Raw genomic sequence first — 26,856 nt, 5'->3', positions numbered from 1 at the left:
AATTGAATATGCTGTGTGGCAACTGCTGAATGTTTCTTTGAAACATCTAAGACTGTGTAAGTATTAAGAGTAAAGTTACACAACACAACTTTCGATTTATATGTGATCTTGCAGTTAAGGCAGAGGACTGTGTAAGGAGTACAAAGAACAGATACGCCTTGAATGATGAATTGCTATTGATTCCTTCTGGCTCTCAAAAACTCAAAAAGCACAGAGTGGATCAAGAGATGAGTGGGGGAAGTTGTGAGTTAAACAAACTAGAAATAATTGGCTGTGAGACTGAAGGGCAAATAGGGCAAACTGTCTGTTACTTCAGGAAATCTAAACTGCATGTTTTTCACCCCAAATTATAAACTATATATTTGTTTGCCATTCTAAATCAAATATAACATGAATAATCTATTTTGTCCAATCAATGTCTTTCACTCTGAGTGAGGGCAGAGAAATGAGAAGCTTCTATGAATCAGATAAACTCTCTCTCTCTCTCTCTCTCTCTCTCTCTCTGTGTGTTGATAATGTCTTTTTTCTATTGTAAGCCCTAAATAATGTGAAATGCTTATATACAGTCACAGAATGTATGGAGTATATTGACCAGATTTAGAATACTATGATTGATTTGGGTTATTCTTTTCTTGGTAAATGATAGTTGCACTCTGCAAGTGATAGGCATTGTATAGTATAAAAACAAAGGCTGAAAGATAAAATCACCTGACCTGCATATAACTTGGAATTATTAAAAGAAATTGCTTAAAAGGATGGGAAACCCAATTAATGACATAGGCTAATACTGAAATAAAATCCTGGAAATAAATTGTGACAGAGTGTCAGGAGCCTAGACCTGATCCAGCTCTGGTCATTAAGGGGGCCAGCTGTTTCCCCCCACCCCTGTGTGGATTTAATTAGGAGATGGGTGCTCAATGACTTAATTACACAGAAGGCTAATGAGAACAGTCAACCCATCAGCTGGGAACAGTGAGGTGAGGAAAAAAAGACAAGGTAAGAGGCTGGTAGGAGCCAGGGGATACAAGTTTGCAGGACCATGAAATCTTTCCCTTTCTGGGCTAAGGGGAAAGTTAATGTCCACTTGTATGTTGCTGTACAAGGCAGTACAGGTGGTGAGGACCTAATAAACAACACACTAGTGCTTAGAACCTGGAAAGTGCCCAGCCTGTTTGTGGTGGTCCCAGGGCAGAGGAGGGAGCTCTGCCACATGAATCAAACATGAAAAGGATTGAAGAAACCTGATGTACACCCATGCCATATGCTGGATACCAATGGAAGCAACAGAGAAACTGAAAGCTGAGTACTCAGTTGGTAAATGGCCAGTGGAAATCAGAGGCGGGTGGTGTTTTCATATTTAGATGGAATAAATGGGCCAAACACATTCACGTAACCCTGTCACTGATCAATAGTTAAACAAGGTGCGCTATACAGAGATCTCAGCCTGCTTATTACCATGGCAAACACACATTAAAACCCCTTTTAAAGATACAGAAAAGACAAATACAATTAAAACGTTTGAAATGTAGAGTATTAAGTACGGTTTTCATTTTAACAACCCAGTAGTCTGATCACACAAAGGTGATAGCTATTCTCTCCCTGGAGTGGATTTAATGGGGAGATGGTTTAATTAGGCAGAAGGTTAATGAGCTAACATCCCTTTGTGCCCTTTCCTTTCAGCTGGGGAGAGTTCTTAGGAGGAGACAACCCACCCCCTTATTTGACAGTCTTTTTGATGCTCTCAAAGATGGTAATAACTGTCCTCATGAGGAAAAAAGTTAGTTGAGACAGGCAGGAGCTGTTGTCTTATTTCTTATAAGACAAACACACACACACACACACACACACACACAAGGGGAGAGAAAAGAATATTGAAGAGAGAAAATGTATGTTTTGTCTCTGGTGTTGACTCCAACTTGCAATTGGAAAACATAGGCACAGCACCCAGCCCTTATCAGCTACTCCAAGTCCTAGTAAACTTGTACCAGCGTTGGGCTATTTAAGGCATTGCTTTTATTTGCCTCTTTCTGGTCACAGGCTTACAGCTGCATTGCAAAATACGGAGTCTTGGGCAGCTAAACCAGATTCCTTATTAGACAGGAGGAAAAAGGAAAGAGGTGGGAAAGAAAAGGACACAGTGGGGAGAAAGGTGGGGGGAGAACAAATCTCACATACTAGGTGGTGGTTAGGATGCAGCCAGAGCCAGTAGAGGTGGTGATGTCATCTGGATGCCTCACGCTGGCCCACTCTGGTCAAAACATCTCTTAGGATGAATCTCAGAGCCCAGCTCAGCTGACTTGGGCTGCAGGGCTAAAAATGGTAGTGTAGATGTTTGGACTCAGGATGGAGCCCAGGCTATAAGACTCTTCCCCCTAAAAGGGTCTCAAAGCCCAGGCTCCAGCCCAAACATCTACATTGCCATTTTATAGCCCTGCAGCCCACAGACACCGACTCCATGGGTGCTCTGGGGCTGGAGCACCCACAGGGAAAAACTAGTGAGTGCTCTGCACCCACCAGCAGCCAAGCTCCCCACTTCACTTCACCCTCCTCCCCAGAGCGCACTGTGTCCCCGCTCCTCTGCCTACCTCCACTGCCAAACAGCTGTAGCAAGCTGCAGGAGGGGGAAGAAGAGGCACTGGGGTGGGTATTTGGGGAAGGAGTCAGATTAGGGGCAGGGACTTTTGGGAAGGGGTGGAGGTGGGGTGGGTCCAGGGGCAGAGGGAGGGTCGAGCACACACCAGCACCAGTAGTAGTCAGTGCCTATGCTGCAGCCTAAGCCCTGTGAATTTGAGTCCGCTGCCTTAGGCCAGCTGTAGCTGTATCATGGGTCTTTTATTGCAGTGTAGACATAGCTTTAGGGGCTGATCCTATGCCCACTGAAGTTAATGGAGGAAATCTCATTGACTTCTGTGATCTCTGGATCAGGCCCATAGGATCCATTAAAGGTAATGGTAAAATTCCTATTGACTACAAGAGGAGCAGGAATTAGCCCCAAATAGATTAGTGCCTCATTTAGCTCATCTATAAAATGGGAAGAATAATACTTAATTTAAGTATTTAAGGCGCTGTGAAGCTATTTTCAGTAACTGTCTCTTCACATCTACTGATGAAAGCTTCATCCAGGATGTGTCACTTTTAGTTTTAAAGGCACATGTCGGTCCTGAGCTGTTAAAAAGTAAATGAATGAATTTAAAGGAACAGGAAATGGGAAGGATGAGTGAAGGAAAACAGATCTGGGAAACCAAGGTGCCAAACCTTAACCGAACAAAATGAACTAGACGAAGAGCCAGTAAAAGCCTGCCCATATGATAAATATTTCCACGAATAATTCTTGTTGCACCTTTCTTGGAAGTGGATTCTACCTTTGCTGTTGTACTTAGTTTCACTTGTGGCTGGCGAATGGTCTCCTTTTCAGCAGATTGGTGGAAAAATATTATCAGCTCTGTCAAGACCAGTGTGAAATTACCTTTTTCCAGAAACACAAATCTTCCTGTAGGAATGCTGCAACATTTTGCTTGTGTGAGTTTTAATTAAGGGCTGGGATTCTGATATTCTTATTCACTGCTGGAGATAATGAATGTTTTTTAGGCAAATGTTGTGATGTTGTAAGTGCTTGATTGGAGTTAGCTGGCACTGTTGTTTCACTCTATCACAATTGAATTTGTTGAACAAGAATAGGGTATTTTTCTTGATTTATGATTACATTAAGCTTGCCAAAAGACTTTATGTTCCAGGTGTTTTGGGATGAGAAAATGTGCTGTACATTGACAATTAGCTGCTTGATGAGGATTAAAGGTAGGATTTGGGGGAGGAAAGAGAGAGGCTTCTGAAAGCTTTGGTATTGCTGGAGCTGGAATACTGCCCAGAGCAGAGTCCCCTTGCCTTTAGGTTGGCTTGGGAAATAAAAGTGAAGATAAAAGGAAAAGGGTGTTACCTGTCTCATCCAACAAAGCTTAAGCAATGTTATCTTGGGATGGAAAGTAATATTTGTGAGAGAACACAAGGAATTGGCTTAATCTACACTTGAGGTCATGGTAGTGAACTGGAATTTAAGGTGCCTGATTTAAATAACTTTTAAGTTACTGTGTTTGTCTTTTATACAATAGAATTGCTCCTTTGCAGGACATAAATGGCCAGATCCCTAGGGCAGGACAGTGAACTCTGGCCCCGTTACTTCCCATCCCTGACATGTCACTGAAGAGGCACAAAAGGTACTTGGTTAGGGCTGAGGATCTGGCCTTAGGTTTGCAAGCTGAAAACATGAAGGGCAAAGTTAGGATCTTTGTCCTCATAATGGTTTGGAATGTCAGGATTTGGATGGATTCACTGCTACTAGCACTGTATAAGATTAAACAAGAGCCACAAATTTGAATGCCAAAGTGGATTTCTCTAAATGCATTTTGGTGCAACTTGCTCCAAATCTTGCATGATGAAAGCTGGCAGAAATGAGAGTAATGTATTTTAGATTGCAGCCAATACCTTGATATGATTGATCTGTGATTCATTTACCATCAGTGAAACAGAAGACTTGGTGTTTATGCTGCTGAGTGCTCAACCTCAGGAAAGCATTACTGCTTTTATCACTGAACCAATGTCTATCTCTTTTGGAGTGGCAGATTTCAAAATGTAGTTATGTTATATGTCAAAAAGCAGAAAATCTTCTTGCTGATTGTGACTATGTAATTACGAGTCCACCTAAATTTCTAGGGATTAGAAGAGGGTGTAGTTGCCTGATAAGATGGTTTTTGGACAATGCACGTCATCTGTTGTACAGCAGGCAATTCTACTTGAAGTCAGGAGGGGACATTACTGTTACATCAGAGGATTATTTGAGGTCCTTCAATAGCTGAAGCTTGCTTTTCTATTCTTGTCATCCTCTGCATTAACTTGACTGGGGAACATGGGAGCAGGAGGAAGACTGTGAGAGGGAAAAGGGGCAGGTGGAATTCAGGCAGCAGACTGAAGAGATGCAGAGGAACAGAGGCAAATGAGAGTGTGAGGGGGTAAGAGACTGAGGAAAGGGAGGGAAAATATGGGAGGCAGGTATGGCACAGGAGACTATGAAGGAACATGGAGGAAGAAAATGAGGGAGGGAGGATACTGGGTGGTGGTGTGGTGCTGACAAACCAAGCGCTAGCTCTCGCCGAAGTCCCCATGTCTCAAATGAACACTGACCAATACAAAGCTGGAGTCAGTCTGGCTCACCTGTGTGTTAGTATTGTTAAAATGGAAATTAGACTTTATTAAGTGTTTGTGAGTTGCTGCCTGCATTAACCTAATTTAATCTCTGTATCCTATACTATAGGGTAATATTTGAGTGGTTGTATTGTGAGCTTCTGTGACAGTGTAAATCTCCAGACAGAAGGGAAAGATTTTATTATGAAATGCTGATCTCCAACAGTGGGTGTTATATTGTCCCCAGTAGAAAAGGTCCATCTACTCTAGATGGACTATTTGGGGCATTAAAGAGGACATAAGATGTTAGTTCTGTCCTCCTGCAACCCATGAAGATGAGTCATGCAAGTGGATTCCTCCCATCAGGTGAGTTTGCAGCTCAGGAGTTCTTATCCCCTTCCTCCCTGTGCTCTAACAAGAAGGAACAGGTTCATGATGCTGCTTTGACTCTGGGGTGCAAGGTTTCTAGGCATAAGCAAGAGATCTCCAGCTGCTTAGCCTGGGTTAGCCCTAAGGGACATACAAACCTTGCTTATTATAGAAGCCTCTATTATCTTTTGAAACTTAAGATTATAATTCATTTGTGTATCATTTACTTGTTTTAACCTTGTAAATAATTCTTTCCTTTTCCTATTTACTAAATCTCTGAATAGTTTATTATAGGATTGGGTGCAAATGTTGTCTTTGGTGTGAGATCTAAGGTGCAATTGGCTTGGGGTAAGTGACTGGTCCTTTGGGACTGGAAGTAAATTGAATATTTTTGTAATTCTTAGTGTAAGGGACCATCTATCATACAAGAATGCTCACTTGGGAGTAAAATAGAATGGTGTACCCAAGGGGACTGTCTTTGACTCCATGTTTAGGCTGCTTTAGTGCCTGAGGAGTTTACACTTGATAATTGGTTGGTGAAATCTAAATATAGAATTCACAACCAATTTGGGGTGTGTGCCCTGGTTCTTAACTGTCTTTCTTGAGATTGGTATATTTATGCTCTTGAATCACTGCCAGCAGCATTATTGGTGGCACAGGTACAAAGACATGTAGACAGTAGGGGCAGGGAGAGAGATGGAAAGGGCCGGGGAGAGGGAGAGAGTAGTGATGAGGGAAGGAAATGAAGGAAGAGAGAACAGCAGTACCTGCACTGCAGCAGTTAGGACAGGGTCAGTGGACTCCCCCTCTGAGCAGCCTGGGAAGGTGTACATCTTGTGTGCATTTTTGTGTAAATGCAAAATCAATTTTGCACCTAAAATGATCTTGTGCACAGAGGCCTGGGCAGGTTCCCCACAGCAGTCATTGAAAAACAATGTGATTTATTTTTATCTTTAAAAATCTAATCCTGTTGTTTTGGGTCTGACTCATGATTTTTGATTACTTGGGGTGGGCAGTACACAGATGATTCTCAGGATAGTAGTTTTCCTAAGTGTACGACAGCACCACCAGCAGCAAACTGAGACATTTTTCTACCATAGCTGTTTCTATCCGTCCTGGCTATAACTTGCACATAAGTTCTTCTCTGACCCCCATCCTTTTGAGACCTATACATAAAAATCAAAAGGCTTATTTTGTAAATGTAAAGGGCGCGTCATGCAAAATAGAGGATCTCACTGCCCCTTACACTAATACCACCTTGCTATAAAATCTTGCTGTATCTTCTGTAGGATATTTTGCAAGCTACTTGTACTTGCACAGTAATGTTTTATTCTTTATTGCAATGCAATATAGTTGTCTTTGCCTCAATCATTTGAGACAGCAGAGGCAGAATGTCTTGCACTCTAGCAGACTGGAGTTTATCCTTGGGAAGTTAGGCCAGTTCATTATTGCTGCATGCTTGGGAAACATGAAAACAATGTTTGAACATGGGTGGGGATGGGCTGAGATGCACAAACCCTTGATTTTCAGTGCCCCTAAAGGCTCATGGGAAATGGAAAGGTGAGTTGAAAATTACAGGCATATATTTTACTCAGAAATTAGCTTTAACAATGACACTGTTACTGCATAATCATATCTCTGCGATCATAAATGAGGTGGGAGGTTCATTAGCATTGCATGCTCGGACATTTTGCATGGTATGGTATTATGTTTGAAAGTTGCCTACAGAGCATAATAAAGTAAAGGGAGTATACAACTCGGAAAAAGTTTAAGTACTTTTTAAATTTTGAGTTTCACCCACTCATATAATTCTACTAGAAGTAGTAGCTGACAACTGAGAAGATTGCTGTGAGAATTCAGCTACATTACACAGAGGAAGTAGTGGTATGTGTGTGTATTGAATTATTGTATCTGTCCATATGCAGTGTATATCATGTTTTAGTTTTAGCTCTGTTTCAGCTGCCTTTCTGCTAGACAGGTCGCCTTCAGTGGGTATAATATACCTTCGATGCCTGATTGGATCTAGATCAAATACTTACGTAGCCAGACTAAATTCACAAGAACGTAAATAGAAGCCATAAGGGTTTCTGTAAAATACCCTGTGCCTTTCATTAACTTAAATGGATGTTTATCAGTAATGAGGTATTGCAGTTAAATGAAAATAAGCCTTGACAATAGCAAAACCATATCTGTCTTTACAATGCTTCTTTAGCAACAACATCCCCATAGGAAATCACAAGTAGGACCGGATCATGGCACAGTCTTACTCAATCATGTAGGGGTATATAAGGGAGGAACCCTCACCTGCCAAACACATGCATTTAATGGTGTGGTCTCCCACCTAAACTCAGGGCACAGTGGGAAAGTACTCTCTGCATAGCCACCAACAGCCTGCAAGTAAGTGTGCAGAGAGGGAACAGCGACAGGTAAGGAATGGAGAGGGCCTTGGCCCACTCCCCCACTGAGCCAGCCAGCAGAGCTGAAGTGGGGTGGGGTAGAAATAATCTGTGCTTGAAAAAAGCAACATCACCAAATACTTCAGCTGGGGCTGGGCTGGCTCAGCTACATCTTGCCCCTTTCACAGACCACGCTGCAAAGGCTCCATCTGAATCTTAAATAGGTCATATTAGCTTTCCTCGTGTTGTTGAAGTCATTCAAGTCTGAATAGCATAAAAGAGCACAATAATGATACATTAGAATAAAATCTAGGCACTTGTTTTTTATAATTATGTACACCCCCCACCCCGGTAAATAAACCAAGTACCTAGGCTAGAAAATGAGAGCTAATGCAATGGGATGCTTCATTGCTCTTTGAGAATGAAATCTGCTAGACAGCTTTGTATTATATACAGTACTGTGCTCAGGCTGGTAAAGTAACCTTGTGCTTCATGGTCATGAAGTTTTTTCCATTTTCCCAAACAAGGCATTAAGTAATTTTGCACAGGACATGTGGCACTTCACCAAATCAATCTACTAAGAAGAGAAATCAGCTGATATTAAACAAATCTACTGGTATTCTGATGCATTGCTGTATTGGGCAATTTTACACTGGCGCTGAACGCACAAAGGGCTGTTTCTCATTTATATTAGGTTCCCTTCATACAATCCTGGCAATGTAAAGGGGCCTTAAGGTACAATTTACACCCATTTCAAGGCCCCTTTAAATTGCCAGAGCAGTGAAAGGGGTTTTAGTGTAAAGGAAAATCAGGCCAAATAGCAACAATTTCAAAATCCACTCTTAAAAAACCTGCTAGTTGCACTATAGAGATAAAGACAAATCGAGCCAGAATCTAATAGTCTTTGAGTTTTCCCTGCTTGCATGTAACTAAATACCTCAGAGTCTGTTTGCTCTTTTTTCTTTTTAAAGAAAAGCTCAAGAAACTGGACAGAGAATGAGCGAGGTAAATAATGAGCATCAGATCTCCAAGAATACACCAGAAATATAAAAGTCCAGAGAAGGAGAATGAAAATAATTAGGGGCATTAAAAGACTTCCATACAAAGAGATATTAAAGCAGTGGTTCTCAAACTTTTGTATTGGTGACCCCTTTCACGTAGCAAGCCTCTGAGTGTGACCCCTCTTATAAATTAAAAACACTTTTATATATTTAACACCATTATACATGCTGGAGGCAAAGTGGGGTTTGGGGTGGAGGCTGACAGCTCGCGACTCCCCATGTAATAACCTCATGACCCCCTGAGGGGTACTAACCCCCAGTTTGAGAACCCTTGTATTAAAGCTAGTAGGACTATTTAGTTTAGAAAGGAGACAAATAAGAGGTGACATAATGGAGGGAATAAAAAATACTGGGTCGTGTAGAAGTCAGTTTAGTCTCTATTTAGACTTTCTCAGAATACAAGAAGGGATGATATTAAAAAGCAACAAATTGAACATTAATGTTTCAAAATTGTTTTATATACACAAGCTGTAATGTGTGGAAATTACAGATAAAGGTATTAGGTACAAAGCCTTAATAGCAAAATTCTCAGAAAGGATTAGTAAGACACAATATTTATATGATTAAGAACATTATCTAGGGTTAAAATAGTCTTACAATTTATAAGGAGTATCTGTCCTGCTGCTTCAGAACATGAGCCAATAAAGCACTGCCAGGTGTTCAGATGAAACTTTTCCCATAAGCATGTTACTGTATAATTGATCATTTTGGCAGCTTTACACTCTCCTCTGCTGGCAACTGTCAGTCTATGTGGCTAGGTGGACCATTGATCTGATCTGCTATAGTAATTCTTGTGTTACTATTAAATTAATCAAACATTATGATGTGTTCAGACAAAATACATTAGGATTTCGCTCCCTTTTTCTCTAGTAGAGGAATGCAGTCATAAGCAAGATTTGAATGTGAAGAGAAATTAGCACCAGGGATATATGGCCAGAACCTCATCTCATGTAAATCAGCACAGCTTCACTGACTTCAATGAAGCAATACAATTTACACCAGCAGAGGATTTGACCCATAACATTTCCCAAGATTTGTCAGTGTTTAAGGCTCAGGAGAGAACTGAATAGAGTGACTCTTGACACAGCTCATTGTACAGAGTTTAAAAAAATAGTCTTTTAATAAATGGAGAAATGTTTCTCTAAAACAATTGCCATACTCTTAAAACTGAGAAACATGTAGCTGTGAGTAGAGTCAGTCATAGTGCACTACTGGCTCAGTTCAGGTTCCTCCCGCTATTCCAGTCCTGGGCCTCTCCAATTTGAGGAATAAAGTGGCAAAAACTTTTCATGCTCTTTTCGTTCTGGCTTGATCTGGGTTTCAATGCAGTCTTTAAAAACAAATAGCTACTTTAGTGTGCAAACCTATTATTCTGCCTGGTCACAGGAAAAAAATTTGTGTAGGTAAATATTTACTTGGCTTTAACTCCCTCAGACTGAACAGGTTTATTGTCTAGTTGCTATGATCATGCAGAGGAAATCAATCTAAAACTAGGTATTATACCAAATCATAGTTGTGGTAGTGATTTTGTTTTTAAATATAAGGGTTGCAAATACTTCTAGCTCTGATTAGATAACCCCTTTATACATTTTCTGGAACAAGAAAAAGCAAGGTTCTTTAACTCATGAAATGGTCTTTAAGTTTCAGAGCATATTTAATGTGCTGAATGAAGCTATTTTCTTGTTAATATGTGCAGCCTATTTACCATAATCATCTGCTATTTCAGGTCACTAAACTAGGTCTATTTCCTATCTGCTGGATTCTAAAAATAATAAAAAAGTGAATATTTCAGCCACAATGAAGGTAAATTATTTTCAGCAGGGGGGAAAGAGTTCAAACACAGACCAAAACAAACTTAGGATCACATTGTGGTTCCAACATATCTGTGAAAATAGCGCATTATTTACGCCATAGTATAATGACCTCTTTAAAAGAGCATATAGAGTAGATTTTAGTGGCCCACAATGTTAACGTTGATTTTAAACAGACTTCCTTTTAAAAATCTCTCTGTGCTTGGGGCTGGATCTGTTGTAACTGAGTTGGATGACATGCCCTCGACAGTTTGAGAGACAGCATATTTTTTTAAGCATTCAAAATATGAGAACTGCTAGCGTACAGGATAAGGTGTTTATTTTTCACTATTCCTGAGCAAAATAAGTTATTCAGTCATGCCAAAGATCTGGGGTTTTGGTTTTGTTCTTTTTGTTTTTATAAATCCATAGAACAGGCTGAATTGTAGAGTTTTGTCTATTTAGAATGTATGCTTCTCAGGGCAGGGACCATGTCTTATACAGGATTCAACATATTGTTGGTGTTAAAAAATATAAATAATTGCTATTTCCAATATGTAAAATAGGAATTTCTATTGTCAGCTTCTGAATGACCATTATCAGAGTTATTTTATTGTAGCATTAGAATGACTTGTTTTCTATAACTGTTTACCTAACCCATTGACTGCAGAACATATTTCTGTTCGATCCTAAAATGTCACACTAAATGTGTTACATTATTGCAGGAATTTTACAGATCTGGTAGTATTAACCCTACTAAAAATCCCGTAGGCCAATGAAATTAGTTAGTGAGAGCCCATGCCTATATGTTCCGAGCCCAAGCCAACCCATTTGTTGTCCTCATTCCTCTGAACAGTCCTCTTCACTACTTTTGTGGTTGTCTGCTCATCTCCTCCTTCAAAACCTGCATTCTCCTATCTTAAGACTTGTCTACACAAATGCTTTGCTCACAGCTAACTGGAGGGGGAATGTACCCTGCATAAGTCTGCTACCTACAGAGTGTCTGTGTGGACCCTGCTGCCATGTATTAAAACATCCCTAGTGCATTTTGATTTAAAATGGGAGTGGATTGAAGTGTACTAGGGAATTTTACTGCATGGCAGCAGAGTCCACATGGGCACTATTTAACTAAATCAGTTTTTGAACTCATTTAAAGTTAGTGGGATGACTTTGAGTAGAGACATGGCCTAGAGAAAACAGCATAGCATCAATATGAGTTTGGAAGGTTCAGAACTTTCCTTTGCCCCCATAAGGCTAGAAACTTTATTCTTAATGAAATCTTGGATCCTGCAGAAGATGATTAGATTTTTCCTGCGAAGCTTCCTCCTCGCCTTGGATGACTGGACTTTTCCATCCTTGATTTGTACTGTTGCACTTCATCTCAACAACCCTTAAACTATATACAAATTAAAACAAAAAAACCCTTGCTTCCTTCATGAGAACTATACAATTTCCAGCATGTTATCTCCAAGTTTAAGTCATTTGGGGTATTTTTTTGAAAACCGAAAAGATACCAGTTTATTTCCTCCCCCTCCCCCCCAAACATTTAAAGAATCTGACTTGTGTATATATTCTACTGTTTGATAGCTCCAGCTTCCTTGCCAGTAGCATCTGCTGGCAAGAAAGCTGGAGCTATCAAACAATCGAATTAGCGTACCTGTAGCTTTTTGCCAGGGAAGTTCGGGCTTGTTTTCCCACACTAAGCCGTGTCTGTGTGATTCTCAACATTTAGAAACAGTAACCATGTCTGTCTTCTCTTTAGGAAAGTACTTGTTTATTGCTGTGTGATGTAACTATGTGATTGCATGTGAGGCAGATACTCTGAGTGCTGTGAGTTAGCAGACACTAGTTGTTACTATAATAACAGGACTAGTTCACAAGTGCTGCTAATTGCTACTTTCAGGCCTCATTCCAGAGGAGAAGTACAGACATCCAATATAATTTAGCCTTAAAAAGATACATTCTGAGACTGCTAACTAGCAGCATCTAGAAAATGACCCTAGAGAAATGTCAGGAGAAGCTAGGTGTTCATAAACATGTAAGAATGTGTTAAGATGGCCTGCTTCTGAGAAATCGGATATGAATGTTATTACTCAAATCCTACAGTCTGGCGTGGCATTGCATACAATACCATCTATGACAAGCACAGAGGCAGGAGACCCTGCTTCAGCAAGCTATTTAAGTATGCGCTTAACTTTAAGGGGACTAAAGCACACATGGAAATCTTTGCAGATTCAAAGCCTAAAAGTGTCCTGATGTTCAGCACATCTGAAGTGGGACTAACATTGTGAAATAGGTCTTGTGCAGAATCTCAGCACAGGGCAAACTTCACTCAAAGCCTTCAAACAACTTGCAGGGTACAGGTGTTTCTTTATGGAAATAAATTTGTATAGGGTCTCATTAATGATGAACCTCATAACATTACTCTAACTTACAATGTACTCTTTTATATATTGATAGTGTAATGGGTCTCCTTCCCCACCAGCTGGATTGCAGGTGGGTGTGGTTTGAAGGACAGACTGGGAAAAGGGAAGTGAAACAGATGTGGGTTGGTGTATGTGGGGGGGGTTGTTTTTGTTTTTGGGGGGGGGTTGAGAGTGTGGGGGGGCTGCCTGTCCTCAGCTCTAGGGTAGGGAGATGACATTGTGTTAACTCTGTTAAAGTTTGTTGGATTATTTATTTTACTATGTGATCTTGCCATATTCATTCAGATATCTGCGATGCTACAATATTTTTACAAATTACAGTACAAGGTGTAAGAAGGAACTATGAAGCAGTTGTCAAATAATTACAGGGCAGAATTACAATATTTGGTACACACAAGACCACCTTTTAACTTTAAATAATAATCACCAGCTCTTATATATTGAATTTCAGGATAGTCATCTCTTATCTAAACACTACATTAGAGAACAAAAAGGGCCACCATAGCAAGCCACTATCTCACCTTCCAGTAGTATTTGAAAGAAGTACTCCAAAATAGTGGGTTTGGGAGGGCTAAACTTCATGATTGATTAGACACGGAGGTCAGTCATACACTGGGGTACAAACTTGAGGTTTCCTATCAATATGACTGACCTTGGGTTGTTCCTTTCCTGACTAAGGCCCCAGTTCAGCAAGGTATTTAAGTACCTGGTATGGTTTCTAACGTACTTAAATTTAGCCACATGCTTAAGTACTTTGCTGAAATGGCCTTTGCAGTGTTTCTAGTTGTGCTTGCAAGTTTGGAGATAATCAGGATGATGGTTGTTGAGAGGTCATGAGCACTGCATCTGAAATGTGAAATGCCACAATGTTCTAGTCTACCTCCCGAGCTATTCAGTTCACAGGATATGGGAGGCATGATTAAATCACTTCTAAATGAAAGGCACAGTAAAATCAATGTTAATTTATATAAATTTTGTTTGCTGCCTTGAGGATTTTTCTTTTAAGAGTTTGGAAAACATTGCTAGATGTACATGTAGTTGCCTTGTTCTAAGCTGTGGAAGTTCTGAGGTCTTCACTGTGTAGGAATTCTCCATCTTCTCCCCAGCAATGGATCGAACACAGTTAGAAGCAGTATACCAAGTTAAGGAACTTAGTGTTAAGAGAAGACTCAAGAGCATATTTGTTTTTCTGTGCTACAGATCGCTGCATTCTGATTGAGTAGTTGCTGCCTGCCAGAAGTTATGAGTCTTGTCCTGGGGAATTCCAGGTGAGCTTGATCTATGTTTCTTAGAGGTAACAGCTGCTTCTTTTGCTCAAAGGGAATTCCCACTGACTATGATTTGTTACAAAGGGCATGACCCCTGGTTTTGTTTTGACTCTGACTTTGAGCTGTTAGGGATGGCATTTATTTTGCTAAAATAAAACCTGGTAACAGAGAAATTTTAGTCAACTACAAGTGATGAAGGTACTTCACAAGCAGAGGGCCTGATCCTCCTTTCACTTACACCAGTCTTATACCTGTGCAACTGTAATGGAGTTGCTTCTGGGCCACACTGGTGTAAATGAGACCAGAATCTGACCCACACATAGCGAAAGATAACGACACCACTAGCAAATGCTACTGCTTTGCCTGGCATGACCTATAAATGTTTGAATGGTACCACTTGGCCTTTTATAAGTCAACAAAACCTACTAAATTTGCCAACTTCAGCACATAGGACAAGTAAAGAAGACTTTAAGTTGGCCCACTTTTCAGCATCCAATGAAGAAATACTGTATACCAAAACTAAACACTTTATGTTGTAGTAACGCTTACCAGTCAGTCAGGCTGGAACCCCATTGTGCTAGGTGCTGTAAAAATATCTAGTAAATAAGCCTTTGTCCCAAAAAGCTTATAATCTAACAGATGAGACCTAACAGGTGAATGAAACAAACAAGTGGGTGGGTGGATGATGGAAAAGATGAGGTAACTAAAATATTAGGGTTTACACAATTCTTAGCTACTTAGAATCAGTAATCACAGTCTTTTGCAATCTCGGTGGATCAAAGAAATATTGACAATTAATAAAAAACAATTCCAAATGTTTCCCATCAAACTTCAGATACTGAATGTTGGTCTGAGCTCCATTTTCTTGTAAAGCCACAAACACCAATGAAGTTTCAAAAGAGATTTCCTGGAGTGCATTCCATGTGTTAAACAGCTAGCCCTGATCTACTCTACAGAATTACTGTGGTATAACTATGTCACTCTGGGGTGTGAATAATCCGCACCCCTGAGCGACTTAGTTACGCTGACCTAAGTGCCAGTATAGACAGCGCTATATCAGCCGGAGGTGGATTAACTAAGCCACTGGGAGAAACTCTCTCTCTTTGGAGGGCTTGAACAGTGATGGCATGCAAAGCTGTAAAATGAGCTACCGCTCTGTCCCGCCTGGCAAAGTGGGAGGGGAGCCTTGTTGTCACAGAATAAGTTAGTGTGAATAAAATCAGAACTCTTGAGTGTTTGTTTGTTTTTCTCAATCTTAAAATTTAGCTCATTGAAGTGTAATGGAGCATAATATAGTAGCAACTGTTTGGTCTTATCCCTATATATTTTGGCTATTTCTTAGGACCAGATTGTGTTCTGGCCTATGTGCCTGCACAGGTCATAAGAGAGAGTTAAAAAATAAATCCTCCTTATTTCCTTGCATGGGCTACTTTAGGTCCATCTGAGTAGACTGAAGTGGGCACTGCAGATTCACTAGTCCCCCCCCTAAAGCAGGTGGGTGGGGTGTGGGGAGGAGAGAGGAATGGATGGAGCTTTGCCCAACTTGACAATGAGCAGCTGTCACAGCTCAGCCAAAATGAGAGGAGCAGGGTGCTATAATTTGCTACTGGTCTAGCCAGCAGCAGTTAGTGTAGGGATTGTTGTGTGTTTTTTCTAGTGAAAAGTCAATGGAATACAAGATTGTGTGTGGTTTCTTTTCTATAAACAAATACACTGTTACTATAATAAATTAATACATTCCTAAGTGATTTTGGGGGCATCTGCCTGTGGGGATAATAATATCTTTGCTCACTATTTGTACAGCACCTAGCACAATGGAGTCTGGGTCCATGATTTAGAGCTTCTATGCGCTATTGCAATATAAATCAATTAATCTGTTTATCTATAGCTCACTTCAAGATTTTGGCATCCTGAACTATAATGCAGAGATAGTAGCAAGATAATTGTATAAGACTCTTGAAATAAAAAAGTTACTTAATATACTTTAAAAAGAAAAGGAGTACTTGTGGCACCTTAGAGACTAACAAATTTATTAGAGCATAAGCTTTCGTGAGCTACAGCTCACTTCATCGGATGCATTATGATGAAGTGAGCTGTAGCTCACGAAAGCTTATGCTCTAATAAATTTGTTAGTCTCTAAGGTGCCACAAGTACTCCTTTTCTTTTTGCGAATACAGACTAACATGGCTGCTACTCTGAAACCTGTGATTAATATACTTTGTCTGCCTCTGACACCACCCTCCCTACCCCCCAAAACAAAACCCCAAAACCAAATTTCTTCATTTAATTTTAGTTGTAAATCAACTAAGTGGCATAGCTTGTTGGAAATGTTTGGGGGGACGTAACCGGTAGATTTTAAACTCTATTTATAAGCATAGTTTACATATGCTGTGTTAGTATGAAATTTCCTTCCTTCAAAGAATTTATATAAAATTTGAAAAAGGAAATAGAAAAATGAAACATTACATTTGAATCCCATCATTTTGAGAGGATATGCCAGGAAATAACGGTGCTATATTTAAATTTTAAAAACTAGAAGGTAAGTCCCCTTTGTACTAGGTGCACAATGCATAAAAGTAGCCTCATAGCCAAGAAAAGACTAGAAAAATGTTTGCCATCTGTATTAAGCATGAAACAGAAAATTAATCCTAAACTGCCCCCTGCTGTGTATTAGGAAAAATGCAGTAAACATTTATATCCAGTTCTAAAACTTGATTTCCTAAATTAAACTTCCTCAATCCATATTTTAGGCACCAAAATGAAAGCGGATAGTTTTGGGAAGTGCTGAATGTTCACAGTTCCCACTGAAGTCACTAATATTTGTAAGTGCTCAGTACTTCTGAAAATCAAGCCACTTTTTTAAAGGTGCCTCAGTATTTAGGTGCTTCTTTTATGCTCTAGTTAGAGGAAGAAAACATCTGTATTGGATCCTAAACTCCACCCTCTGTAAAAGCAGGATATAGACATAGATTAAGGCCAGAAGGAAGCATTACAATCATGTAATCTGACATTTTGTATAGCACAGGCTGTAGCACCTCATCCAGCCATTTCTGCATCAAGCCCATAATCTCTGTTTGAACGATGGGGTATCTTTTAGAAAGATACTGTCTTGATCTAAACCCTTCAATAAAGCATGAATCAGTGTAAACTGATTTTTTTTTATATATACACACCCCCTCACCCTGTAGATGTAGCTACTTTAAAGTGAGTCATAACTGGTTGGAAAACCATTCCCAGAGAGTAATTAGTGGTTCAAAGTCAAGCTGAAAGGGCATATTGAGTCAGGGCCTGCAGGGATAAGTTCTGGGTCTGATTCTGTTCAATATCTTAATCATCAATAATTTAGATAATGGCATAGAGTGTACACTTAAAGTTTGCAGACTATACCAAGCTGGGAGGGGTTGCAAGTGTGTTGCAGGATAGGATTAAAGTTCAAAATGATCTGGACAAACTGGAGAAATGGTCTGAAGTAAATAGGATGAAATTCTGTACGGACAAATGCAAAGTACTCCATTTAGGAAGGAACAATCAGCTGCACACATACAAAATGGGAATGACTGCCTAGGAAGGAGTACTGCGAAAAGGGATCTAGGGGTCATAGTGGACCACGAGCTAAATATGAGTAAACAGTGTAACACTGCTGAGGGAAAAAAAGCAAACATCATTCTAGGATGGAATGTTGTAAGCAAGACATGAGAAGTAATTCTTCCTCTCTACTCTGAGCTGATTAGGCCTCAACTGGAGTATTGTATCCAGACTGGGTACCACCTTTCAGGAAAGACTGGACAAACTGGAGAAAGTCCAGAGAAAAGCAACAAAAATGGTTTAAGGTCTAGAAAACATGACTTATAAAGGAAGATTGAAAAAATTGGGTTTGTTTAGGCCGGAGAAGAGAAGACAGAGGGGACATAAGTTTTCAAGTACATAAAAGGAGGAGGGAGAAAAATTGTTCTCCTTAACCTCTGAGGATAGGACAAGAAGCGATAGGTTTAAATTGCAGTGAGGGAGGTTTAGGATGGACATTAGGAAATACTTCCTAATTCCAGCATGGTTAAATACTGGAATAAATTGCCTAGGGAGGTTGTGGAATCTCCATAATTGGAAATTTTTAAGAGCAAGTTAGACAAACACCTGTCTAAATATACCCATGGGGGTGGGTGGGGGTGTGTGTAAGTCAGGTATATAAATGTAGTCTATAAATTTAGATTACAGAAAGAAAATTCTGCTGTACTATTTTTTAAACGTAAAAAGTAATTTATAAGCAGCATTTCATAGATCAAATAAGTGTTTGTTGCACTAACCAGACAGAAAATAAACATACTTGTTTCTTACATAAATCCAATGATTACACCTGATAAATCAAACTTCACTGCACAACTTCATCAACTACCTTTACCTTTTTAAAGTCAGATCCTGTTTGCTATCATACTTATGATAAACTTCTAAGCTTCTAAAACTTTAGAAATCTTCCCTCTTTTTTTGATGAAGAATTGCAGAGACTGCACCACATATTTAAAAACTATGATCCACATTTTTTTTTTAAAATAGGAGGGTGTTGTGGGTAGGGCTCTGGGCTGAGACTTGATATCTGGATTAAAATCTTCCTGATTTCCTATATGACCTCGCACAAAACACTTAATCTTGCTGCACCTCTGTTTCCTATCTTGTCTATTTAGATTACAAACTCTTCAGCACAGGGATTATTTTACTACATGTCTGTACAGTGCCTAGCACAATAGATTCCTGATCTCATTTGTAGCTTCTAGGTGTTGGTGTAACACAGATAATAGAGAAGAAAAGAAGAAAAGAACAATAGATGTTAGATCTAAGTTATACCTACAATTTATAACTTTCTGAGAGCACCTCCTGACGCAACCCAATAAATAACAATATTCAACAAGCACCAAATGTGAGAGACACACTACAGAAATATTCTTCTTGGTCTATTTCAGATTCCTGTAGTGTGAACATTTGAATGACTTTCAGAAAATTAGGTGAGAAATTGTGAGAATAGTTAACATGAGTATGTGTGTAGATCTGCTATTTCTGCATGCCAATAGCCAGTGAGATATCTGGGGCCATCTGATTTGAGCCTGAGAATACCAAAAGTCTTTGCAAAACCATGTGTAACAGGATGTGTTTGGAACAGAATCATATAAATTAGAGTTTAGATCATTCAGCCCATCTTCCCACAAATGCAAAACTTCTCCCAAGCACACTGTCCGTCTAGTACTTTCACCAGTCTAGTGTTAAAAGTCCCAAATGATAGTGGCTTCCATAACTTCCCTTGGGAAGCTATTCCATAAACTGGAAGTTTCTCCTTATATTGAGCCTTCATTTTCTCTTATTCCTAGATTTACTACTTCCTACAGGCTACTCTAGTTGTGCTGGCTAGAATAGTCCACTAGGGCCTGCACCGCTGACCACAGATCAGATGGAGCACTGTACCTATTCCTTTCTGGCATGCCCATAATGGAGCAAAAAGGGGGAATCCTCAGCTGCCTGCTCAAGGTAGCTTTAAATGTCCTTTGTGCTACTAGCGTGGCACAGATCGCTATCAAGAGTTGAGGATGTGACTCTAAATAATTGCACACACAAATGAAAAGCATTCAAATGAATGCATGCAAATGCGTTGACCTATTTTTTAGAAAATCTGGCCCATTTAAAACTGTCTAAAGACAGTGGAGCCTACACTCTGCTATACCATTTTATATCGGCAACAGTCCACTGTTGTCCCAGGCGACATGCTATTGTAAAGGAGTGGAGAAGTGGGCCCACTACAGCTATTTCTTGCAGCCTACTGAATATATTATTGTATTGTGTAATTAATTGTTCAGTTAATTTTAATAACCACACAATAAAAAAAATACATTAAATTGTACTTGCTCATGCTCCAATTGAAGATAGAAATTGTTACAGGGAAATACTGTCAGCCTGAATACTACCACTGCCTGCAAAATTTGAAAAACATAATTGTAACAGGTTAGAAACTATATATTAAGTTTTCCAGATTTCACATATATCTATTGCCTCACATTCATGCTATAAATACTCCCAGAGGGATCACACACAGGTAGCCCTATAGAAACAAGAAATGTTATGGGTAGAATGTAGGTAAACAAGCTGATGGAACAGTCAATATGTTCAGAAAACCATGACAGTTGTTAATTTGACAGATCTGTTGTTGCAAATGAATGTATTTCTAAGATATGGGTGCTTATTTTGTGTCTAGTTACCTTAAAGAATATAACACAGCAGGAATGATGAATCTGTGACTGAAGTATAGATAGATATTGACCAGGACAGGGAAAGTCTCACAAACTGACATAGAAAAGAAATCAATGTGTCTAAGATATCGAGATGGTAGGTACCTTTTTTAAATACCTTATACAGAAGGAAAATAAACTCTGTCACTGATGTATTTTCTTACTGAAAGAAAAGAGGACTTAGAATGTTTCAGACCCTTCTCTTTTAAATATCTGAAACTAAACACAATGGAAGACATCAACAGTTTGGAAAACAAAACCTATCAACTCATCCTCTGCAGCCATCCTGATAAATCCTATCCCTCCTCCCTCCATCCTGTGAGATTTTACATGCTGACAAAAATATGCAATGTTAACACCACAGAGCGTCTTATCGGCTATGGAAATGATATCATGCCAGAAAACAATGTCTACTTTTTTTTTCAGAAAGCCTGAACAATAATATATTACTGCTTTGATCAAAATGTGATATTACCCCTTTGACATTACCGTATGCAATATACCACATTCCTTCAAAAACAAAAAGTACTAGAACAGATGGAAATTGTTGCAAGAATTATCCATTTTCGTTGATCCTACAGATCCATTTCTGAAATCAGTTAATCTGCAACATTGTTTGAGATCACAGGGAAAAACCTCTAGCCTGTAATCCTTTATACCTGTCTGCTGTGCCTGGATACCCATTGGTTGACAGCAGCTCTTTGCCACAAAAAGGTCAAATGTACATAGGCTGTATAATATAGAGACAAATATATTTGGAGGGAAGCCTTTTAAAAAATACTTGCAGCCCATACTTGCCAACCAGCTGATGATAAATTCAGAGGCTCATCTCGCTCTCTCTGTGTAAGTGTGGTTTCTCCCAATCATTCCTATTGCAACTTTCTGCCACGTTTTTCTCAGGTGCAAACTGTATTTCTAGTTCTCTGTATGTGTGTATATAAATCTCTCCTCTGTTTTTTCCACCAAATGCATCCGATGAAGTGAGCTGTAGCTCACGAAAGCTTATGCTCTAATAAATTTGTTAGTCTCTAAGGTGCCACAAGTACTCCTTTTCTTAATGGGAATACAGGTTGTCATAACCATACAGCTAAGGGCAGCCTAGAAATCCTCCTTACCTGCAAGGGGTTAAGAAGCTCAAATAACCTGGTTGGCACCTGACCAAAAGGACCAATGGGAAAAGAAGATACTTTCAAATCTGGGGGGGGAGGGAGAAAGAGAGGCTTTGTTTTGTCCTCACCCATAACTATTTCACATTTGGTGACAATGTATACCTTCAAATCAGCGGCACTGCGATGGGTACCCGCATGGCCCCACAGTATGCCAACATTTTTATGGCTGACTTAGAACAACGCTTCCTCAGCTCTCGTCCCCTAATGCCCCTACTCTACTTGCGCTACATTGATGACATCTTCATCATCTGGACCCATGGAAAAGAAGCCCTTGAGGAATTCCACCATGATTTCAACAATTTCCATCCCACCATCAACCTCAGCCTGGACCAGTACACACAAGAGATCCATTTCCTGGACACTACGGTGCTAATAAGCGATGGTCACATAAACACCACCCTATATCGGAAACCTACTGACCGCTATTCCTACCTACATGCCTCTAGCTTTCATCCAGATCATACCACTCGATCCATTGTCTACAGCCAAGCGCTACGATATAACCGCATTTGCTCCAACCCCTCAGACAGAGACAAACACCTACAAGATCTCTATCATGCATTCCTACAACTACAATACCCACCTGCTGAAGTGAAGAAACAGATTGACAGAGCCAGAAGAGTACCCAGAAGTCACCTACGACAGGACAGGCCCAACAAAGAAAATAACACAACGCCACTAGCCATCACCTTCAGCCCCCAACTAAAACCTCTCCAACGCATCATCAAGGATCTACAACCTTTCCTGAAGGACGACCCATCACTCTCACAGATCTTGGGAGACAGGCCAGTTGTTGCTTACAGACAGCCCCCCAACCTGAAGCAAATACTCACCAGCAACCACACACCACACAACAGAACCACTAACCCAGGAACCTATCCTTGCAACAAAGCCCGTTGCCAACTCTGTCCACATATCTATTCAGGGGATACCATCATAGGGCCTAATCACATCAGCCACACTATCAGAGGCTCGTTCACCTGCGCATCTACCAATGTGATATATGCCATCATGTGCCAGCAATGCCCCTCTGCCATGTACATTGGCCAAACTGGACAGTCTCTACGTAAAAGAATGAATGGATACAAATCAGACGTCAAGAATTATAACATTCAAAAACCAGTTGGAGAACACTTCAATCTCTCTGGTCACTCGATCACAGATCTTAGAGTGGCTATACTTCAACAAAAAAGCTTCAAAAACAGACTCCAACGAGAGACTGCTGAATTGGAATTAATTTGCAAACTGGAAACAATTAACTTAGGCTTGAATAGAGACTGGGAATGGATGAGTCATTACACAAAGTAAAACTATTTCCCCATGGTATTTCTCCCCCCCACCCCACCCCCCACTGTTCCTCTGATATTCTTGTTAACTGCTGGAATTAGCCTACCTTGCTTGTCACCATGAAAGGTTTTCCTCCTTTTTCCCCCCCCTGCTGCTGGTGATGGCTTATCTTAAGTGATCACTCTCCTTACAGTGTGTATGATAAACCCATTGTTTCATGTTCTCTGTGTGTGTATATAAATCTCTCCTCTGTTTTTTCCACCAAATGCATCCGATGAAGTGAGCTGTAGCTCACGAAAGCTTATGCTCAAATAAATTTGTTAGTCTCTAAGGTGCCACAAGTACTCCTTTTCTTTTTGCGAATACAGACTAACACGGCTGCTACTCTGAAACCTTTGTTTTGTGTGTTCTCTTGGGAAGCAGAGAAGCATCAGGTCAGAAAACTCCTCCTCCTATAAACCATCCTAAAAGTCTCTCATATTACAAAAATTGTAAGTAGAAGCAGGCAAGGCATGTTAGATTTAGATTATCTTTTGTTCTGTTTGAATTTTTTCCTTTGCTGGAGGGAAGCTTATTCCTGTTTTTTGTAACTTTGAAACTAAGCCTAGAGGAAGTTCTGCTGTGTTTTTGAATCTTTTGTTACTCTGTAAAGTTATTTTCCATCCTGATTTTACAGAGGTGATTTTTACTTAATAAAATTCTTGACTGATTTCTCTATTGTCCTAAGACCCAGGGGTTTGGGTCTGTGATCACTCTGTAACCAATTGGTTAGGATATTATTCTCAAACCTCCCCAGAAAAGGGGGTGTAAAGGCTTGGGGTGATATTTTTGGGGAATAGGAACTCCAAGTGGTCCTTTCCCTGATTCTTTGTTAAATCACTTGGTGGTGGCAGCGTACCCTCCAAAGGCAAAGAATTTGTGCCTTGGGGAAGTTTTAACCTAAGCTGGTAGAAATAGGTTTAAAGCGTCTTTCATGCAGGTCCCCACATCTGTACCCTAGAGTTCAGAGTGGGGAGGGAATCCTGACACAGGTGATCATACAGAGGACTGAGAATCATTAGCAAAAGTTGGAGCAAAAGGGGAGACTTGGAAATCACCTGTCTGTACCAAGGCCCTGATACTGCAAAGACTTATGCACACTCTTAATTTAAATGCAAGTTGTCCCACTCGCTTCAGTGAGACTACTTGCATATGTAAAATAAGGCCTATGTGTAAGTTTCTGCAGGACCTGGGCCTGTGATTGGATCTTGGCATTGCTAACAAATCTCACATCCCTAAGGAATGAAAATTCATATAAAATAAACACCCACCAGACTGTTTATATTTTTTTAAAAAGTTCCTAGTTCTAGCCCTTGAGCTGAGTTCATGTGGACGTTAGAAGTCTCCTATGCAACTCTATTGCAATAACGTGGGATAAGTGGCCAAATTATATTATATAGCAAGGACACTATGCAATGCTGTATGTCTGGGTTCCTAACAACATAGGCACAAAGCTGCATTTTTGCTTTAGACACAGCTGACATCAACCCTGCATTGTTATGTCTCTTGTATGTACACAGTGAGATCTAGAAAGTGAATTATAATGGGGACAATCCACTACAAGGTTTGGTAGAAAAATAAAAGCTATGCACAAAAGAATGGAAAAACACTATGTAGAACACCAATATTGTATTTCTGTTTGCGTGTTACTTCTGATTGTTTGCAGTTGATTCCCAGATGACAAGCTATCTTTAACTTTTTGAATAAAAACTGCAAAATTAGTTTGGCTAACTTTGAATTTTGTTTTCAAGGTTAAACTTCAAAAACAAGAACATATATGCAGGTACAATCAATGCCCCCTGGACAACAATTCTAGTCCTGGATCATTCCTTGACAACAGCCAGAAACATAGACAATGAGCCAGAGTCTACGCCCACAGGATATATGTAAGTCTAATTGACTTCAGATGGAGTTACTTGTATGCTGCAATGGAAGAATCATGCCCCATTAGTTTGATCCTACTTCTAGTGAAGTTAACGAGAGAACTGGAAAGAGTCAATGTCCTGTTATCAATGACTGCAAAAATTAAGAATGTATCTTATTAGACTACCTTATACTATCTTATAACTGTACATAGCTATTCTTTTAGACTTAGCTGGTTGAGGCATGGACTGGCATTACTATAGGCATGTACAGTGCCTAGCATAATAGGGTCCTGACCTGCTTGACCTCTAGGCACTACTGTCTATACAAAGGTTAAACGATAAATATTTATACCAAGCTGCATTTGTGTTTACATCAGAAATAGTCATGCATCCTGGCTTCTTCAGGACCACATGAAGTCCCATTACGAATGCACACTTTTGGCTACTTTGTTCCCAGCATATTTTTTTTGATTCATAATTATTGTACAGCCCTCTCCCACAATTCTTATGCTTCAAAATAGTGGTTCACTCAGCTATTGTACCAACACATACCTGCCTCAGACCCATGAAGCCAGCAGCATCCATCAGTCAATCTGTGAAACTTTTTTTTAAATCTTGGCCTTAATGATTCCTCAAAGCACCTATAGCCAGGGGTCATCCATTTTTATATGTTAAATCAAAATAAACTAAGTAATGAAGGCAAGGAGTCCAAAACATGGTTTTATAGGAGAAATATTTTGCTAGCAGTAAATTAAAGTGATTGTTTAAATATTCTGCTAAGAATTGTTAAAAGGAACATAAACACTTTGCTACAGACCTAACATTTGAGAGAATAACATATTTCAATATTTTTGGGCCTGGTCCAAATCCTTCTGAAATCAGTGGGAATCACTCAACTGACTTCAGTGGGCTTTGGTTTAGGCTCTTTATACTGAAAGTGGCATCTTTTGGAGGAGACAAAATGAAGCTCATCTTATTTGGGCCCTGATCTTGCAAAGACTTACTTACACACGTATGTAATTTTACCTACTATGACTAGTGACATGGGGTTACTCATAATGCCTAAAGTTAAGCATGTATGTAAGGTTTGGTGCCTTGGTCATGAAAGATATCATGGACCTTTTTGCAAAAAGAAAAGGAGTACTTGTGGCACCTTAGAGACTAACATTTATTTGAGCATAAGCTTTCATGAGCTACAGCTTACTTCATCGGATGCTTGTAAGTGTGGGGGTGTTAACTTCAGTGTCCTGCCATATTCTAAAAATCAGATAATTACGTTTTGTCTACCTTCATTCACTGTGTGATTTTGATTGACTAGGGTATTCTTTACTACCATTTCCAAACTGCTGAATAGAATTACTGTGAACTAGTAAATAGATTATGCACTCCCCTCCAACAACAGCTGCATTGAAGTCGTACTTCAAGTGGCCATACCACTCTCCAAGTAAACTTTGCCTATCATTTACAATGCCTCCCCTGAGTAAGTTAGTATGACAAACTAAAAAAGCAAGAGAAAAGGAGGATGAGGGATATCAATAAAAAATTAAATCTAAAGAAAAATGTTGGATAAAAAGACTTTGCTAATTTCCTAGGAACAGAAATTACCATGGTGGATCAGATCAGTGGCTCATCTAGTCTAATATCCTGTCACTGACTGTATCCCATACCAAAGCTTTGGAGGAACTTTTAGTAGACTGAGATGGAATAATCTATCCATAGGGAAAGCTTCTTCCTAACTCCTAATA

At 39.8% G+C, this 26,856-nt stretch overlaps 1 long non-coding RNA gene across 1 annotated transcript; it reads left to right on the top strand.

Moving 5' to 3' along the window:
• The first annotated feature begins 14,323 nt into the window (after positions 1-14,323).
• LOC122459450 lies at positions 14,324-25,741 on the top strand. Its single transcript, XR_006280157.1, has 2 exons — positions 14,324-14,485; positions 24,998-25,741. It is a non-coding gene; the product is annotated as an uncharacterized LOC122459450 (long non-coding RNA).
• Positions 25,742-26,856: the final 1,115 nt, after the last annotated feature.

Source organism: Dermochelys coriacea, chromosome 3 (assembly GCF_009764565.3).
Source record: "Dermochelys coriacea isolate rDerCor1 chromosome 3, rDerCor1.pri.v4, whole genome shotgun sequence".
NCBI lineage: Eukaryota > Metazoa > Chordata > Testudines > Dermochelyidae > Dermochelys > Dermochelys coriacea.
The sequence above is the reverse complement of the archived record's forward strand: the minus strand, read 5'-3'. Positions and strand labels throughout refer to the sequence as shown.